The sequence below is a fragment of the Schistocerca americana genome, chromosome 2, assembly GCF_021461395.2.
Source record: "Schistocerca americana isolate TAMUIC-IGC-003095 chromosome 2, iqSchAmer2.1, whole genome shotgun sequence".
NCBI classification, from domain to species: Eukaryota; Metazoa; Arthropoda; class Insecta; order Orthoptera; family Acrididae; genus Schistocerca; species Schistocerca americana.
In genome coordinates, this window is record NC_060120.1 from 614,420,613 (window position 1) to 614,441,511 (window position 20,899).

Genomic DNA, 20,899 nt, shown 5'->3' on the forward strand with positions numbered 1-20,899 from the left:
CAGTATTTTATTCCTCCACAAAAACTCATCAACGTTCTCAAGGAAAATAGCACTCGACCTCGCTTGTAATCGTTTAATATCTTCTGATCATTTATGTCTCTTGGAAACGTTATCGAAGACTTTAACACTGTTCATGATCTTCACAGGAAAGCAGAGATCGACAATATGAGGAATTTCGTGTTGCATCTATATAATTGGTCTCTGTTTCGTTATTTCTTCTTCGATACTGTAACTAACGTAACAACTATTCGACTCAAAAAAGTAGCATTAACACTCTGGACTCCGTGCTGAAGGTTAACGACTTGTAGCAGTTGCAAACACGAAACCAGAACCAATAAAATACGCATAGAGCGATATTATGTACCTTTTGGTGCAACAAGATTTTTACCTTCCTCAGCTGATACATATTCAAAAGTCATGGTGCATTTAGATGCACATGCATTTATATTCGGCAGCAGCCGTTGTCAAGTCACTGTCGCTCAAGTTAATGTATCGGTTTTACTGTTTAGTTAACAATAAACACAAAAGAAATATTTAGATCAAATTTGCAACTTTCCAAGGTTTTTTTTAATTGGTGACAAAAATTTTATCTGTCTGAAATGTGTTATAAAAGCATGTATCCATTTTTGAACATTTTTTTACATAATCAGGCAACCTCAAGGCACGAAATTTTCAGTCAGTTCTTACCGTGAACCGACGCAAGGCATTGTCTGCACAGTGCTACCTGACAGGAGATATAATGAGGCGCACTCGTTTTTGCTTTCGTTAGAACCACCACACAAAGAGGATGCAAATGGAGTACTGTGTCCGACTACGTAATGCAGCACAGAAAATGCACGTATTACTTGAACATCTCAGCTGAAATGTTAATGACAGTGTATTATGCAGTGTGATATACTTTGGATATTACACTTATCAAAAAGTATGTACGTAAACAAGAACACCTTACTTCATTGTACATCTTAAAAACCGACAGGCCTGGATTTCGACAGAATGGCGTTAATACGGCAATCGTAGTACAGTGCGACTGAAATTCATTTCATGTCCGTCAGCTTAGGATTTCGATATAGTGCTTATACATTCCTAACGAGAAAGCTTCGGATGTCGGGGAAAATAGGCAAATTTTATGACAACGATAACAATATGCCTGCCCACAAACTAACGAAAGTCCTAAACACATCAGACTTCTGGAACGCTTTGAGGTTGGGTTTTTTCCCACGATGACAATAAGCCCTTGCCATCTGGTGAGAAATGTGACAACTGCGTTTTAATATTTAAAAAAAGAAAATACTTCCTAAAGTTCTACAAGATTATATTTATTTGGTCACAAACCTGCTTTCGCCTTCTCAGGCCATCGTCGGGTAACAACTGAATGTAGCAAACATAATGTGCGACTCACACATATAGTATTTGTACAGTGGACCTAGAATTTACAAATTGTTTACATAGGAAAACATTACAGTAATTACATTAACTAAAAGGAGACGTAAACAAAGTTCTTATGTGGAGATATTCCACGAACCATACGAGACTGGAATAGAAGGGAGAACCGATAGAGGTACTCAAGGTACCCTCCGCCACACACCGTCAGGTGGCTTGAGGAGTATGAATGTAGATGTAGATGTACTTTTAACACATAATAATAAACATGATGAATTTACATTTTGAATCCGGTATTTGTAACGAAAACTTAATTTAACAAAGGAAAAAATGAAACTGAGTCTGGATCATTTAATCTTAGACTGTTATTCTGTCGCATGTGTTTGTTTGTTTCCAGGATTTCCAGTCATCTTTCTGCTTTTCTTCACAAATGTAAAACTACACATTCTACAGCATGTGGATGGTTTTCTACTAAAAGATGATCAGAAAAGGTCGAATCGTTTTTCCTCAATCGACAGCTTCTCTCGTATTCACATAACCTAATTATCACAGCCCTGCCTGACTGGTCAATATGCACTTCTTCACACTGCTTGCAAGTGATTTTATATAAACCGCTCTCTGGCAAGGGTTGCAATTTCTCTTTATTAGTGAATAAAAATTTTGATATGTTATTGGTATTGTAAACTGCAGGTGTGCAGTGGTGAGACTAACTTTTTTCCAAGATTATCTGAAATATTGCCAATATATGGAAATAGGCACCAGTTTTGTAATGACTTAGTGACTGCTGTTAGCCAGTGTACAGAAGTGGTGTAATTTTATTCATTCTCTTTTTTCGCAGAATATTATCAAGCAGCCAGAGGCGATTTGTTTGATGGTTTGTAGTTCTGTTAGAAAAGCTGATTCGTGTAATGGAACAGATATAAGGTGACGCACCAGTGAATGGAAAACTGCTTTTTTGTGGCTGTGTGGATGTTGGGAGCTTGCAGGGATTACAATAGCTGTATTTTTCCTATAAAAGCCAAATACGTGTTTTCTCATATTGATATTATATTAAGGTCAAAAAGATTTATAGAAGAGCCTCCCAGCTCCTTCGCAAACTGAATTTTCTTATGTTGTGAGTATAACTGCTGAAGTAATGTATCTAATTGTCTAATGGTACCAGTCCACAGACACGACACATCATCGACATATTTGAACCAGTACTTAACTTTGCAATTCAATGGCTCTTTCTGTAAGAAAATTTGTTCTAAATTGCCCATGAAAATTTCGAATAGTATAGGACTAAGAACTGAACCCATAGCTAGGGCATAAAACTGACAGTAATACTTATTCTGCAACTGGAAGTAATTCTGTTCTGCACACATTTCAGCGGCATAGATTATGTCATATAATTCTATGGGATTTGCTTTGGATTTGTGCAAAAGATCTGATAATACTACGCTTTAGCTACTATGTCCACCACAAAACGTTTCTGGTGAGGTGCTGCACCCGTAATGGTTAAGTCAGACAGTAAATTAAAAAATGTCACTTCTCTCTCTCTCTCTCTCTCCCTCCAAACAGGCGTCGAAGGGCCCAACGGTACTGACCGACCGCCATATCACTCTCACCTATTAGCGTCACTGGATGCGGATATGGAAAGGCATGTTGTCAGCACACTGCTCTCTCGTCCGTTGTCAGTTTTCGTGACCGCAGCCGCTACTTCTCAATCAAGCAGCTCCTCAGTTTGGTTCACAAGGGCTGAGTGCATTCCTCTTGCCAACAGCGCTCGGCAGACCGGAGGGTCACCGATACAAGTGCTAGCCAAGCCTAGCAGCGGTAACTTCGGTGACCTGCGGGAACCGGTGTTACCACTGCGGCAACGCCATTGGCGAAAAGTCTACTAAAAACCTATAAACAGTTCTCTGCTGAAACCACAGTTGCGTTCCCGTTCGCTTATGCACGTCTCCAAAGCGCACGCCATCTCTGTTGAACGAGTTCTTAAGGGAAAAAAAAACAAAAAAAAAAACAGAAATACGATTCTCCCTTGCAGCGAAAGCTTGGCACATTGCACAAGAGGTGTGCCTCCTCTTGTCGGTGACGCAATCTGCTCTGCTGCGCGTAGCGGCCGCTCAGATAAACGGCCGTTCCAGAGCTCACACTGTGCGCTGTCTAGTCATGTCACGAGACATATTTGAGTGTAGTCCTTGATGTACGACATGTGTTTTGACTCGATATTTGGCTGCACAGGTTTATGAGGGAACTGAAAAAGTTCTCGGTCTGACACAGGAATGAAATTTTGAATTCATACTCCGGCAGACACTTATCTGTGTGTGTGGCGTAGGGCACTTTGTGTGCGAAACCCCCCGTTCCATTTCCAGCCACGAAAGGTACACGTGAAGAATAACGACAAGCCTCCGTGTGAGATCGAAACTCTTTCCCGCAGCGCGCTTCCCGGATTGAGTCTATTCACTGAAAAAACGTTGAACAAAGCATCTCGACATAATCCATTTTTGACCTAAAAAGTATTGGAAAAGGGAGATTCCAATCAGATTTCAGCCTCATAGCGGCAGTATTTCTGGAACAGCATATTCTGCGATTTCTTCGTGTTCTGATGGGGTTTGTTGAGATGCGATTACTATAGGTTAGCGAGTGCGACTGACTGGAGGTGTGGTAATCGTTTGTAGAGCCACATTGAAGAGCTGAGTACCATTATCGAACTGAATTAGGTCTGTATTTCAAACCAGGATTTAGTGCACCCTGCAGTTTTTTAAAATTCCGAAAGAAATATGATTTAGTCGCCGGAGAAGTCTTTTATTTAGTCGACAATGCCGCTAGTGGACCTCTGCTGGTTAGGGTGTGGTCCTCTTTTACGATGCTACGTTCTCTGTTTCATCGAGCGGATGGAGGGTGGCGCAATGGATGAGAAACTGTAGAAGAACAAGGCTCGAAACAACTCGACGGAAAGTCCGAGGTGGTGACCAGGTCGTTCTGGACTCAGGATAATTTTAGTTGCATTATATCTGTGGGACCATTCACCAATGTGAATCGATTTTCGGGCTATGTAGTTACGAATTACGTAGTCTCTGAACTTCGAGGTCTTTCAGTGGATAGATTCAACCCTTTAGCGAAAGTGGATGGTCTTATTTATTTTGCGTATGGTGTAGTACATCACACGAATTAATTAAACATCAGTAGTCTACCATTCAGACATTAAGAATGCATATAAAACTTACAGGTCATATAAAACGAAAAAAGAGTTGATCTCAGAATACGTAAACAAATAAAACCACAAAATATACAGAAACACAGCTACAGCTGATTGTCCATTTTTTAAAATGTATTCTGCCGCTTTTTCGTTCGTATGTAGGTATTCGGAGCGGTCATCAGTGAAGGCTGTCAATGGGAAATGTTGAACTATATGTTTTACATTTTGCCCAGCAGCTCCACAATCGCACTTGGGAGAAGCTTCTTTTCTCCCATCTATACAACGAGTCAGCACATCGACCACAGCTTGTTCGTATTCTATTTAGTAGATCTAATTTAGCGAGGCTTGTCGAATCCAAGTGATGTGGTGATGAGGCAAGGCATATTGTGAAAGACAGGGAGTGTCCTATTTGACCCACTCCACTTCCCAGGCTGAAGTCATTTTCATCTACAGCTATTCCACTCCTTCAGGATGGATATCTAGGGCTCAGTCTGGTTCTCTCACTGTCGGGTCCGTCTTGAGGACCGGCCGCCTTGAGCGCAAGGAGGCTTTGTCTCTTATCCACTGGCCACCAGATGTCTATATTATTGAGCTCATGTGGCCTACTTTGGAGAGAAGAGTGCGTGATCACCATCCACCTCCTTTATAATTACCGCCGGCCGAAGTGGCCGAGCGGTTTTAGGCGCTACAGTCTGGAACCGCGCGACCGCTACGGTCACAGGTTCGACTCCTACCTCGGGCATGGATGTTTATGATGTCTTTAGGTTAGTTAGGTTTAAGTAGTTTTAAGTTCTAGGGGACTGATGACCTCAGAAGTTGAGTCCCATAGTGCTCAGAGCCATTTTGAACGTCTTGAGGGATATGTAGAAGAGGACTGCCACTGATATTTTTGAGTTCTCTTGTGAGTGATCTCTCTCGTTGGACATGGGGAGGAACTATATTGCTTAGTGTGGGTAGCCATTGGGTTTGGGTCACCTTTATTGTGCCTGTTATAAGACGCATAGTTTGATTTAGTTGGACATCGATACGACTAGTGTGAGCACTGTTGTGCCAAACCTGTCCACAATATTCCGTTACCGAATAGACAAGATCTGAAGTTGAAGTACGTAGCGTGGTGCTTGAGGACCCTCATGGGGTGCCAGTAAGTTTCTCCAAGATATTGTTATGGCACAGAGTAATACGGGTTCCAAGTTATAAAATAGTTAACGGAGTTCAACCATCTTGACGTAAGATAGGCTTGTAACGCCACGATTAGCGGCGGACCAGGAAGCACGGTGACAGACGGGCAGCAGTCTGCAACTCTGTAGTAGCTGAGTGAGAGAGACTACATGCAGCGGGAAAACAGAAAAGGACAGCGACTGAGCTAACACGCACGCTTAGTCGCGCGGCGGGATGCCACAAGAAGCAATAGACACGGCTAGGGAAAATATTCATAGACCAATTTAACTAGCTGCTAAGAGAGAATTAGAGCAAGGGTGGCAGAATAACGAAGCCACATGCGGTCATCGCTAGTGAACCGCACGTGCCAGAACTACGGAGAGCTCCTTAAATACCGAAGCCCCAGCTCCAGGTAGAGGAGAACAGTTCGGGTCAATGAAAACGATTGAGTCCGTGTCGATGACATTCCGTTCCATGACCACATTGTTTTAGTAAGTCCTGTCTCAGATCAACCAGCGCAGCACCATCCAGCCGTGGAGTGCTGCAGAGCTGAACTCCATGACGAACTTCATGCCGTGTCACACCAACCACTACCGATGGGACAGCTGATGAGCTAGCAGCAGATCAGCAGCACTGCAGTACCAGCTGGTGTACTCTGAGTGTGGGACGGAAGACGACGGACAGGTTTCCTGGCGGACCACCGTCCGGTACGCCTAAGTGCATCTGGGTGCGGGGCCTACCAGGCTGGCAGTGCTGGATTTAACGCCTGCCGCCTGCACCACACCGCGGATGGGATGGTCCAAGGAAGAAGAGGCACGGAGAGGGATCGAGTACACTCTCTCAGACGGTAGCATGCTGTGCCAGGCTGCGCTAAGCATCCGTATCGACGCAAGAGGGACAAGGTCTCGCTAGGACGCAGGCGCAATGACTGGCGCACCGTCCGGCGCTGAGAATCTGTCCGTGATCAGGGCAGGAGGCAACTACGGCCAACAGTGCACCACCCTTTGTAAAAGTTGTCAAAATAAATGATTCACTGAATAATCATCTTTTATTAGCGCCACGAGAGTTTACAGACAATTTCTGACATCATGCAGAGGTGTCATCCGCTCGACACCTTTGTAATATCGTTCCGCGTTCAAAGATTGGCTGATGTGTCTGACAGATGTTTCCTGAAGCTCAGTGGTCCATACCGGCTGACACTTAAATATTTTGGATAGCCACTGTGGGACAGTAGTTTGCTCTTAAATAAATATTCATCAAGTTGATGATGCGTAGTTTTGCAGTGGGTCACATTCATGAGTTTTAATATTATGACCTGTCCGCTAACTGTTGTATGCTGTTGTAAGATCGATAAAAGTGAATGAGAATTTTGATTGTTTTTGGTATCCTGCTTCTACGAGCAACTTCCATGAGAACGAAATTCAGCCCGTTCAATTGAGATATCGCCTTTTCGGTGGTGCGCAGGAGTTCGGAGCGGTCGAAAAGCTGCCAGTATCCACATATCCTGCTGAATGTACCTACAAAAATGTCATTGAGGATATATGATATCAAATCATGAGAAGCGTGGAAAACTGCGGCATCATGTATGACGCACAATTTTTTTTTCTTCATCAGTCTCCTGACTGGTTTGATTAAAATCGCCACGAATTTCTCTCCTGTGTCAACCTTTTCATCTCAGAGTACCATTTGCAATCTACGTCCTCTGTTATTTGTTGGATGTATTCTAATCTGTCTTCGTCTACAGTTTTTACCCTCTACAGCTCCCTCTAGTACCACGAAAGCTATTTCCAGATGTCTTAACAGAAGTCCTAGCATCATGTCCCTTCTTCTTCGATTAGATTAGATTATTTTTTCGTTCCATAGATCCGTGCTGAGGAAATCCTCGTGGATGTGGAACATGTCAATTTTTTTTAAAGTTTAAATAACAACACTAACAGTATGAATATATGCAACACATCATTTGTTTCTATTAAAAAATTCGTCAATGGACTAGAAGGAGTTGGCGACTAGTAAGTCTTTCAGGTTCCTTTTAAACTGATCTTTATTTGTAACTAAATTTTTTATGTTTGCTGGAAAATTATTGAAGATGAGAGTTCCTGAGTAGTGGACTCCTTTTTGAACTAAAGTAAGTGCTTTTAAAACCTTGTACAGACCATTTTTGTTCCTGGTATTGTATGTATGAACTGAGCTGTTTGTTGGAAAAAGAGATATATTATTTAGGACAAATTTCATTAAGGAGTAAATATACTGAGAGGCAGTAGTTAGCGTACCCAGTTCTTTGAAGAGGTTTCTACAGGACGTCCGTGAATTTACTCCACAAATAATACGTATTACACGTTTTGGACTCTGAAAACTTTTGTTTGACTTGAAGAGCTACGCCAAAATGTTATACCATATGACATTATGGAATGAAAGTAGGCAAAGTATGCAAGCTTTTTCATTTTTATGTCGCCTATGTCTGCTAACACTCGAATTGCAAATACATATTTGTTAAGGTGTTTCTGCAGTTCTGTGGTGTGCTCCTCCCAACTGAATTTATTATCAAGTTGTAATCCCAGGAATTTAAGACTGTCAACCGCTTCTATCTGCTCTTCATCATACATTATGCATATGCTGGGTGGAAACTTCTTACAGGTTCTCAATTGCATATAGTGAGTCTTTTCGAAGTTTAATGTCAGTGAGTTGGCTTTAAACCATTTATTAATACCCATGAAAATATCATTAGCAGATCTTTCTAGAACTACACTCGACATACTATTTATTGCAATACTTGTGTCATCGGCAAACAAAACGAACTCAGCTTCTGGCAGTGTAACTGATGAGAGATCATTAATGTACACAAAAAAAAAAAAAAAAAAAAAAAAGAAATGGCCTTAAGATGGATCCTTGTGGGACATCACATGTGATTTCTTCCCATTTTGATGATGACTGATGACTTAATTCACTAGTCCCTTGCACTGACACCCTTTGTTTCCTGTTAGCGAGGTATGACTTGAGCCATTTTGCAGCGCTGCCTGAGACACCATAGAATTCTAATTTATTTAAAAGAATGCCGTGGTTCACACAATCGAATACCTTTGACAAATCACAGAAAATACCTGCTGCTTGTAACTTGTTATTTAATGAATTAAGTACATTTTTACTGTAGGTGTAAATAGCCTTCCCGATATCATAACCCTTCAGAAATCCAAACTGTGTTCTTTATAATATGTTATTTGTGGTCAGATGGTTGAGAAGTTGCCTGTACATTACTTTTTCTAAAATTTTTGAGAATGCTGGCTTGTCAGTGTTTACCGTATATTTGTTTCCTCACCGATTCTCTGGAGAACCTCGTCGTTCCTTATCTTATCGGTCCACCCAGTTTACAACATTCGTCTGTAGCACCACATCTGAAATTCTTCGATTCTCCTCTGTTCCGGTTTTATCACAGTCCGTGTTTCAGTACCATACAATACTGTGCGTCAAACGTACATTCTCAGAATCTTCTACCTCAAATTGAGGCCTGCTTGGTTACTAATAGAGTTCTCTTGGCCAGGAATGCCCTTTTTGCCAGTGCTAGTCTGCTTTTGTGTCGTCCTTGCTCCGTCCGTCATTGGTTATTTTGCTGCGTAGGTAGCAGAATTGCTTAACTATATCCACTTGGTGACCATCAACCCTGATGTTAACTTTCTCGCTGTTCCCATTTCTGCCACTTCTCATTACCTTCGTCTTTCTTCAATTTACTTACAATCCAAATTCTACACTCATTAGACTGTTCATTTCAACCAGCAGATCCTGTAATTCTTCTTCATTATCACAGCGGATGACAACGTCATCAGCGAATCTTATCATTGATATCCTTTCATCCTGAATTTTAATTTCACTCTTGAACTTTTTTTTCATTTTCATCATTGCATCTTCGATGTGCAGATTGAACAGTAGGGGTGAAAAACAGTATCCCTATCTTACACCCTTTCTAATCCGAGCCGATCGTTCTTGGTCTTCCAATCGTATTATTCCCTATTGGCTCTTGTACATGTTTTATATTACCCTGCTCTTCCTATGGCTTACTCCTATTTTTCTCAGAATTTCGAACATCTTGCACCATTTGACATTGTCGAACGCCTTTTCCATGTCGACAAAGCCTATGAACGTGTCTTGATTTTTCTTTAGTCTTGCTTCAAGTATCAACTGCAACGTCAGAATTGATTCTCTGATGCCTTTACCTCTCTGAAGCCAAACTGATCGTCATCTAACACACCTACAATTTTCTTTTCCATTCGTCTGTGTATTATTCTTGTCAGCAACTTGGATGTATGAGCTGTTAAGCCGATTGTGCGATAATTCCCACACTTGTCAGCTCTTGCAGTCTTCGGAGTGTGGATGATATTTTCCCGAAAGTCAGATGGTGTATCGTCAGACTCAAATATTCTACACACCAACCTGAATAGTCGTTTTGTTGCCACTTCCCCCAATGATTTTAGAAATTCTGACGGAATGTTGTCAATCCCTTCTGCCTTATATGATATTAAATCTTCCAAAGTTCTTTTAAATTCTGATTCTAATACTGGATCCCCTATCTCTTCTGTATCGACTTCCGTTTCTTCTTCTATCGCACCAAACAAGTTTTCCTCCTTCTTCACATTTCTCATACAGCGGTTTCGCATTAACTTCCCTGCGCTTGCTGTTTATTTCATTTCTCAGCGTCTTGTATTTCTGAATTCCTGAATTTTCATGAACTTGTTTGTACTTCCTTCCTTCATTGATCAACTGAAGTGTTACTCATGATTTATTCGCAGTTACCTTATTTGTATCTATGGTTTTCTTTCCAACTTCCGTGATTGCTCTTTTTAGAGATGTCCATTCCTCTTCAACTGTACTGCCTACTGAGCTGTTCCTTATTGCTGTATCTACAGCGTTAGAGAACTTCAAGACTATCTCTTCATTCCTTAATGCTTCCGTATTCCACTTCTTTGCGTATTGATACGTTCTGACTAGTCTCATTAACTTCACATTTTTCTTCATCACTACTATATTGTGATCCGAATCTTTATCTGCTCCCGGGTACGCCTTACAATCCAGTATCTGTTTTCGGAATCTCTGCCTGACATAATGTAATCTTACTGAAATCTTCCCGCATCTCCCGGCCTTTTCCAAGTGCAGCTCCTCCTCTTGCGATTCTTGAAAAGAGTGATCGCTATTACTAGATGAAATTTATTACAGAACTCAATTAGTCTTTTTCCTCTCTCATTCCTAATACCAAGCCCATATTCTTCCGTAACTCTTTCTTTTGCCCCTTCCCCTAGAACCGCATTCCAGTCCCCCATGACTATTAGATTTTCATCTCCGATTACGTACTGAACTATCCGTTCAATATCGTTATATACGTTCTCTATCTGTTCCTCTTCAGCTTATGTACCCGAACTATCGTTGTCGTTGTTAGTTTGCTGTCGATCCTGATGAGAACGACCCTACCTTCCTATTCAAAATGAATCCTACTCCAGTTATACCATTTTCTGCTGCTGTTGATATTATCCTATACTCATCTGACCATAAATTCTTATCTTCTTTCCATTTCACTTCACTGACCCCCATTATATCGAGATTGAGCCTTAGCATTTCCCTTTTCAAAAAAATGGTTCAAATGGCTCTGAGCACTATGGGACTCAACTGCTGTGGTTATCAGTCCCCTAGAACTTAGAACTACTTAAACCTAACTAACCTAAGGACATCACATACACCCATGCCCGAGGCAGGATTCGAACCTGCGACCGTAGCAACAACACAGCTCCGGACTGGAGTTTCCCTTTTCAGATTTTCTGTCTACCCTACCACGCTCAGGCTTCTGACATTCCACGTCCCGACTCTTAGAGCGTTGTCCTTTCGCTGGTTATTCAATCTTTTTCTCACGATCACCTCCTCCTTGGCAGTCCCCTCCTGGAGATCCGATTAGGGGACTATTCCGGAATCTTTTGCCAATGGAGAGACCAGCATGACACTTTCCTATTGCAGGCCACATGTCCTGTGGATACACATTTTGTGTTTTTAATGTAGTGGTTTCGATTACCTTCTGCATCTTCGTGCCGTTGATCATCGCAGATTCTTCCGCCTTTAGGGGCAGTTTCTTACTCCAAAAGGGCAAGAGAGTGCCACGAACCTGCCGGCCGCGGTGGCCGAGCGGTTCTAGGCGCTTCAGTTTGGAACCGCGCGACTGCTACTGTCGCAGGTTCGAATCCTGCCTCGAGCTTGGATGTGTGTGATGTCCTTAGGTTAGTTAGGTTTAAGTAGTTCTAAGTGCAATATCGTAAATATCGTACCGTATCGTCTTGTGCCGGAAGTCGTGGGCCACCAATGCTGATTTTTATTCAGAATGTAAGTAGTGCGGGGTTCGAACCTGGGCCCAGGACGTTTGATTACTTATCAAGGATCTACCCCTTTTTTATCTCATTTTTTTCGTTATTGTTCGTTCTATTTTTTTCGGGACGGACGTCCCATGACGCTTGTTCAAGTCCATCGTTGATCCATTAACTCAGTTTTTTTTTTTTATTATTACAGAGGGCAACTAACCCTCTGACCGAACACGCTGAGCTACTGTGCCGGCGGTCCCTAGACCACGGGTGCCGACTTAGTACTTAATAACATATATTAATATTTTTCTACGACCTGCTCACGGAGATGCCGTGGCGCCACACGAAGTTCCAAACGTGTCACGACCGCAATCCACGCATTCTTTGTTGTGCGGCGCGCGAGACAAATGATGTTAAGTACCTTTCCAAAACTTTGTGAATCATGCTGAGCAGTGCCATTGATCTACAATTTTGCAGACAATCATTTGTTTTCCCCGGTTTTAAAATGGCCATGATCTTAGCCTCTCGAATTGATGGGGGACATTGCCTGTCTGTAAGATATCCGCGAAAAACCTGACAAGCCTTTTGCTTGACTAATTACCGAACTGTGCCAGCTGCCTTCGAAATAAGGAGCTTTTTTAAATTTCATTTGCTTGAAGAGCGGCTGTGATATCTTCCACGCTGAAGGGAACACATATTTCAGCCTCGATGCTCTTGAATACGAGCCCAGTGTCCCGCCTGCCACTGTGCTACGGCGCCCGGCACAAACCATAGGGATCGATGCTAGAATCAATGGTTTTTCCTATGCTACGCATAACGCGATAAGGACTCTTGGTACATTGTGGATGGGAAGTTCAATGCGCGTATTTGCGCAACATACACCAGCGTGATACATTTAGTTTCGGCGGGAGTTTTAGAATGAGTGCTAAAAATATAATTACTAACCTCCATCTCGGTTGGTGGATGTGTCAATGTTGGTAACACTGCGTTCGAGGTCATTTGAAGTGTTCATTAATCAGTTTCCGCAAGCTGAGGGCACTTAGTTTTTTATACGTCTGCCGAGACAACCCGCGCTTTCCACTGCGGCCTCATAGAGCGTGGGTGTCAGGCCACCCACGTAGCGCCGTTGACATTCCAGCTCCGATAAGAGAATCTCTCCGGAGTAACGTTGCGCCGTGTCCAGTGTGTAGTAGTGTCTGCTGCGTCCAAGATATGACCTTATTTTCTGGGTTGCTTAGATGAAAGTGGCGGTGTGCGGCAGTCTCTGACATGGAGTAAGACGTTCGTTATGGTAAAGATTAAAGATGTAGTCCTTATAAAATATATTGTGAATACTTTAGAACTTTGCTGATAGTATAGTTATTTCGTAAGTAGCAAACAAAAAGCTAAACATGACGCAATCAATGTAGCAAAAATCAGTCGAAGAGCTAACGTGCATCTTAGAATTTAATAACCTATACTAAGATTTTCCTTCGATCTGTCTACGGAGATGTCACGGTGTCGCACCAAGTTCCAAACAACCCACAACCACAGTCCACGCACTCTTTGTTCGGAGCGGCGGGCGAGAGAAATGAACAAATGATACGTCCTGCTCCATTGATTAAATAGGAAGCGTTTCTTTGTGGAAGCGGATCATTTTTATGCTATGGTACACGTATGAAATAACTTTAATAAAGATGGTCGTCCTCGTTTTCACCTGTGAAGCTGTGTTAAAATTTTCACTGCTCCCAAACCACTGACAAACACATTGAAGAGTATTCCGAGATCCGACCACATAGTAAAGGGTATTCACTGCTTATTATTTCCTCAAGAATCTCCCCAAGAGGAAAGGCAGGGCAGCAATTCACAGCCAATAATAATAACTTTCTCAAAATATGACATCTACTGTAATACCAATCAATGTTAGGAGAAATGGCCAGTGGAACCGGCTTAAAAAATTCTGCAGAGGAAACCGAATAGTTTAAAAATATTAAAAATGCATCGAAATGTCTGATAACAGATATTTGGCAAATTCAGGAGGATAAAAAATTTAAGTATTCTGCGGAGGTAATCCAAAAAAAATGGTTTGGAAAAAGCTGCTATAAAGGAAAGTATGTAGAAAATGGGAACGACATGTGGTGTAACCAAAGACTTTTACAAGGAAAATGTCTGTCTAAAAATGCTATACAGCAGTGAAGCCACAAAGTCTATGCGCAAGTGAGACCCTAGCATTAAACTATAATATAGGTAAACTAGAAATAATAGAAAGACGGATCGTTAGGAAAGTATTAGGCCCACGAAAAACTGCGGAATGTTGGAAATTACTGAGTAATCACGAAATTTATCGAAACATAGAAAAGATATCGAAAGTAATGGGAAAAAAGTGTGGCATGTTTTCGACATTTATATAAAATGCAAGACAGTAGATTAACTAAAAAGATCTTCCAATATTGGTGGAATAAGAAGTCAACAAGTAGCTAGATCCGTGAATTAATTGGGATTCAGAAAAAAATAATATAAATGTCACTGACAGAGAAGTATTTAGGGAAAAAGTTTTGAGTATGGAAAGATTCCAAGGTAGAAGAGCGAAAAAAACTGCTGTACAGAGCCAGAAGACAGAAAGAAAAAAAAACGTAGAGAATAATAATAATAATCCTCATCATCTTCATCTTCTCTGCCGGCCGGAGTGGCCGAGCGGTTCTAGGCGCTACAGTCTGGAACCGCGCGACCGCTACGGTCGCAGGTTCGAATCCTGCCTCGGGCATGGATGTGTGTGATGTCCCTAACTTAGTTAGGTTTAAGTAGTTCTAAGTTCTAGGGGACTGATGACCTCAGAAGTTAAGTCCTGTAGTGCTCAGAGCAATTTGAACCATTTTTCATCTTCTTTTCAGGTATTAGGCTGGAATTGTTTCTTACGGTACCCATCTCTGCCGGGATCTTCCTCTGTCTCTTCTCCCACGGCACTTATAATTTCTTTCCCTTAGGGGAAGTCTCTCGCTCTCCATTCTTTGTAAATGTTCGTTCCATTTTCTTCTGTAGTCGCGAATTTTATCATTGAGGCTGAAGATTTCTTCTCAGATATCTTGATTTCTTAGCCTGTCTTCTTTTGTGCAACCTTTAACACCCCTAAGGAATTTCATTTCTTGTGCCTGAATCCGGCTTTCTTCCTTCTTGGTAATCACCCATGTCTCAATTCCACAGAGCAGTGTGGGAACTGCAACAGTTTTGTAAAATTTAATTTGAGTGTCTTTCCTGGTTTTGTTTTTTAGTTTTCTGTTAATTGTTCTACATACCCAGACGAATTTACTAAGCTTAAATTCAATATCTCTGCTGTAGCCGTATGTCATTTCACATCCGGGGTAACTGAAATGGTTTACTTGCTCTAAAATCTTCTGGTCTATCACTGTTTTGGTTCTGATTTTTTCTTTCCCCATGAAGGCCATTGTCTTAGTTTTTACTTTTGAAATTCCCATGTTAAATTTTACACTTATTTGTTTTAGCAAGTAGATTCATTTCTGAAGGTCATCTTCCTTATCTGCTAGGATCACTGCATCGTCGGCATATAGTAAATTATTTAAAAGAATGTTCCTGTCTAGGTAGATGCCTGTCTGAAATTCTGATTCCCATGTATGTATTATTTCATTAATGTAGATGTTGAACAAAATTGGAGAGATGCAGCAGTCTTGTCGTACCCCTTTGTTAGTTGGTACCTCATTAGTTGTTTTGCCATTGAGATCTAGAGTGATATTTGTGTCTTGATATAAACTTTTTATCGCATTTACTAGATGTTTTGGATTCCACCATTCGTCATTATTTCCCAAAGTTTCTGTCTATTGATACTGTCAAAAGTTTTTTTTAAAGTCAATAAAAGCTATGTGTGTTTCTTTATTACACTCTCTCCGTTTTTCTATTATTTGCTGTAAAATAAAAACTGCATCTATTGTGGAGCGTCCTTTCCTAAAACCCATTTGTACCTCATGCAGTACTGCTTCAGCTATGTTTTTAAGTCTTGTATTTAAAATGTTAGCATACACCTTATATGCTGAGTCCAGTAAACTTATTCGTCTGTAATTAATGCATAGGCTTTTATCTCCTTTTTTAAAAATTGATATCACTCTAGCTGTTTTCCAGTCTTTGGGAATACTCTTCTTCTTCCGACATTCGTTGAAGAGGTTTAGCAGTCTTTGGTGTAGCATCATTCCTCCATATTTTAATAATTCAGCAATAATGCCGTCTTTTCCTGTTGCTTTTCTGTTCTTAAGTGATGTGAATGCAGATGTTAATTCGTCAGACTACATTTCATTGAACCTTTTCTCGTCTAGTTGTTCAATTTCAGTTTCTTGTGCTGTATGATCATTCCATAGTTTGCTGTAATGATTTATCCACTGTTCTTCTTCAATACTATTTATTGGTATCTTCTCTCTTTCTGTTGTGTTTAAGATTTTTAAAACCTTATATGCCATTTGTTGTCTTCCGTGGATATCATTTTCGATATCAGAGATGAACCTATCGCATTGTTCCTGATGTGCTTTCCTTACTACGCATTTAGCGTTATTTCATTTCTCCTTATAGTATTGTTTATTCTCAATGGTGGGGTTACTTAAGTATTTTATACATGCATCCTGTTTGACGGCTTTCGTTACATCCTCATTCCAAATTTTTAGGCTTTTTCTTTTCTTATTCTTTTCTTTTTACCGAGACCTTCTCCAGCTACTCTGAATACAGTATTCTTCAGAGTTTGCCATTCTTCTTCTATATTGTCTTTAGTTTGTAAGTTTGCTAGTTCTTCATTTAATCTCGTTTGGTACAGGTGTCTGATGCTGTCCTCTTCAAGCAAGTATACCTTATAAACGCTTTGATCTTGTTGGTCTGTTATTTGTTTAGTTATTTTCTTCCATTTTGTAAAAAGAGGTCTTAGATCAGTAATTGACTACATCTTAGTAAATGATAAGCTAGCGGGACAAGCAAGCGATACAAGAGTTTATAGTGGACAAGATATAGGATCAGATCATTTCGTACTAATCTCCAGAATAGATAATAATAATAATTATTGTTATTATGATTATTAATATTATTTCGATGACCTGGTGCAAGTGTTTAAATTGGGCGCCACTTTGGCGGCTCGCGTGTCCTTAACCTAACACAATTTTCCAACCTGAGAAAAGAGACTACAGTTTGACGTAAAATCTGAACCTCGTGTCATTTCTGGCGAATCTGCACATCTAAATACCTCAAAAGTCACACCAAAATGAAAACATTCAAGTTTTCACAGAAACAAATGCAGTTTATTGGCTTCATTGGACCTAATGAAGTCCTTCCCCTTCAGAGACCACTGCCTGGTGATCATGCGTTCACTCGCTAAGCAACAACAATTCCACAAAAAAAAAAAAAAGCAAAGTGTCAGATAAGAGACCCATGCAACAAGACGGGAACGCACCTCGATTACTTATAAGCTTTCCCTATATGCAAAATAACTTTCCTGAAGTCGAAAAAAAGTAAAGTCATATGGGATTGTTGGCTGGGAGATCCGAAGGGCATGCTCAGCTGCCAACTGGAAAGCTTTTACTCTCTGTCGCGTACAATGACACCTTTCCTTCCCGAAGTGTGAGTGGTGTGTGTTTTAAGTGTATCTGATAAGTGTAGGTGATTGTAATTGGTCATTTATCTATCGTGTCAAAAGTACAGAAATATATATATATATATATATATATATATATATATATATATATATATATATATATATATATATTGACATAATTTTCCACAAAAGAAGACCAAAAATTGGACACTTCAAGTGCATTTGGTGTAGCTCTCATAAGGTCTTGCATGGTGCAGGTGGTTGGTGATGAGGAACACTGAAGGAAATGGCTGTTAGTCTGCTCAACGCCACACTGGCAAAGAACTGAGTCCACAGAGAAACACCAAGTCCGCAGACTGAACTTGCATCTCGTTGCATTTGATCGTAATCTATTGAGAGACCTCCATACTGACCACTTCTCCGAATGTCCGGGGGAAGTTCTTCCTTTGGACCTATCCATTCTCCCAAATACCGACAATTCTCCCGCATCGCGAGATCCTTGCCGCATGTGAATTCTCGACGAGCCTCAGTAGTTGTCAAGAAGCTCTTTCTTGATTTCAGCCTAGGATGTGCGGTCTGACGACCATATAGTGGATGGGCTGCCTTCGTTGTGGCCTTACTTTTCTCATATCTCGCAGCTACCTCACGTCTGATTTCAGGAGCTATGCCAGCGAGGCAATGGAGTTTGTCCACAGGAGTAGGTCTTAAGCAACACGTGATAATCCGGCAAGACTCATTTAGAGCCACATCTACGTTCCTGGCACGAATGGACTTGTACCATACCCAACATGCATATTGAGCAGTGGAATAACATAGAGCAAGCGCGCCTGAGTGTACAGTGCATGGATTAGCACCCCATGATGTACCTGTCAAATTTCGCTCTGTGTTATTTCTGGCTGCCACTTTCTGTTTGTTGTTTAGGCAATGCTTTTTATATGTTAGCGCGCGATCCAGAGTTACTCTAAGATATTTGGGAGTAGGATTATGTTCGAGTATATGGATATATTTAAGGATCTATTTGCCTGTTTATTCCTCAGGTGGAAAGCGCAGGTCTGAGTCTTGGCAGGATTAGGTTTCAAGTGATTCCTATGATAGTAAACAGTGAATTCTTCCAAAGATTTTGATAACGTATCTTCAACAGTCTCGAAACAGTAAGCCTGAGTAGTGATAGCATAAAAAAAGCTTCGAGTTCTTTGATCGTTGGTATATATGTTGAATAATAGCGGTGCAAGCACGCTGCCTTGTGGTAGGCCATTTTTCTAAGTTTTCCATCTACTTTTCTTACCCTGAAGTTCCACAAAAAAATCTACGTTTCTGGAGAAGATTTCTAAAATTGCAAATGAGTCAAATGAGTGTGAAGTCTTTAGGTATATCATAAACTTTATTCAAAAGGAGCCGATGGTTGATTGTATCATAAGCCGCGGATAGACCGATAGAGACAGCACCTGTAATGAGCCATTTCTCATATCCATCTTCGATATGTTGTGTTAAGTTTAATATTTGAGACGTGCAACTTTTCCCTTCTCTGAAACCTGCTTGCTGTGGTATTAGAAGAGACTCCACCTTTCTACTCATTCTCTGAAGAATGAGCCTCTCCAGTATTTTGTAGAGTTGACAGAGTAAGGAGATAGGTCTACAATTTTTGGGATCTTTCCTATCCTTTCCTGGTTTCGATATGGCAACTACTCTTGCTTCTCGCTATGCTTTAGGGATCTTGGATTCTCGAATATAGTTGTTAATAAACTCCAGTAACCAAAGCATTGTAGCAGGACCAAAATTCTTGATTTGTTCAGCTCTAATGTCATCCAATCCTGCTGCTTTTCCCAATTTACATTTATTCAGGGCTGAATTCAATTCTTCAAGAGAGAAAGAAGGAGATAAAATACTATTCTCTTGACCCGTTTGCCTGATTAATTGTTTCTTGTCTATATATCTGGGTTTAGTTGATTTGCCATTAATGTGGAGTTGGTGAGCAATTTGGTCTTTTTTAACATATGTGCTTAGTGTTATCATTACTCAAGCGACGTAATAGCCTCCATGCCTTTTGGCTACTTTTACTCACGTCCCAGTCAGCCACTAATTGTATCCATTCTTCTCTCTTGGCCCCAGACATTGTAGAGAGGACATTTTGTGCAAGGCTTGATGTGGCTTCACTGAAAGGATCTTCTTCAAACTTCCTGTAGTATTCCTCAATAAGCGTGGCCATTTCAAGCGTTATACCCTTGATATAGTTCATTCTGCATCCAACCCGCCAGGTTAGCTAAGCATGCTAATGCGCTGCTTCCTGGACTCGGGTAGGCGCACCAGCGCCGGATCGAATTCGCCCGGCGGATTAACGACGAGGGCCGGTGTGCCGGCCAGCCTGGATGTGGTATTTAGGCGGCTTTCCACATCCCCCTAGGTGAATACCGAGCTGGTCCCCACGTCCCGCCTCAGTTACATGGCTCGCAGACATCTGAACACTTTCGCACTATTCCATGGATTACACTAGTCGCAGACAGTTAGAGTACACTAATTCCTTCCTGGGGGGTACGGGGTGACGGCAGGAAGGGTATCCGTCCACCCCTTCAACTAACATTGCCACATCCGATCAACTATGCTGACCCTGTGTATCCACGGGACAAAGGGTATAAGCAAAAGAAAGAAAGAAAGAATAGTTCATTCTGCATCCCCTTGGAATTGATGCTCGGGAGGAGGCATTAATGATGTTAACAAAATTCTCATATTGATCTATCACAGGATTTATAGTTACAATTTTCTCATGTAATAGCCAGCCGAAGTGGCCGTGCGGTTCTAGTCGCTGCAGTCTGGAACCGCGAGACCGCTATGGTCGCAGGTTCGAATCCTGCCTCGGGCATGGATGTGTGTGATGTCCTTAGGTTAGTTAGGTTTAACTAGTTCTAAGTTCTAGGGGACTAATGACCTCAGAAGTTGAGTCCCATAGTGCTCAGAGCCATTTGAACCATTTTCTCATATAATAATTTCGAAAATTTCTGTCAATCAGCCTTTTTGAAGTTGTACCTTCTTGTAATTGATGTATGTACTGTGGCGTCATGTTTGAGTTGAATGATAATGAGATAAGAGAGGGGTTGAAACCTGGTGGCATCATATAGCCTACTCTACCCGAGTAGTATCGGGTGGCCGCCAAGCTTAACTTCTCCATCCAACGGACGAACGACAATCAACAGTGCCACATACCCTCACTGCAGAGAGGTTTGGAATTTAATCGAGAAGACTCGAGCAAAATCCGGTGACCAGAATCTTTACACCACCATCCCTCTGCCATAAAGGCAA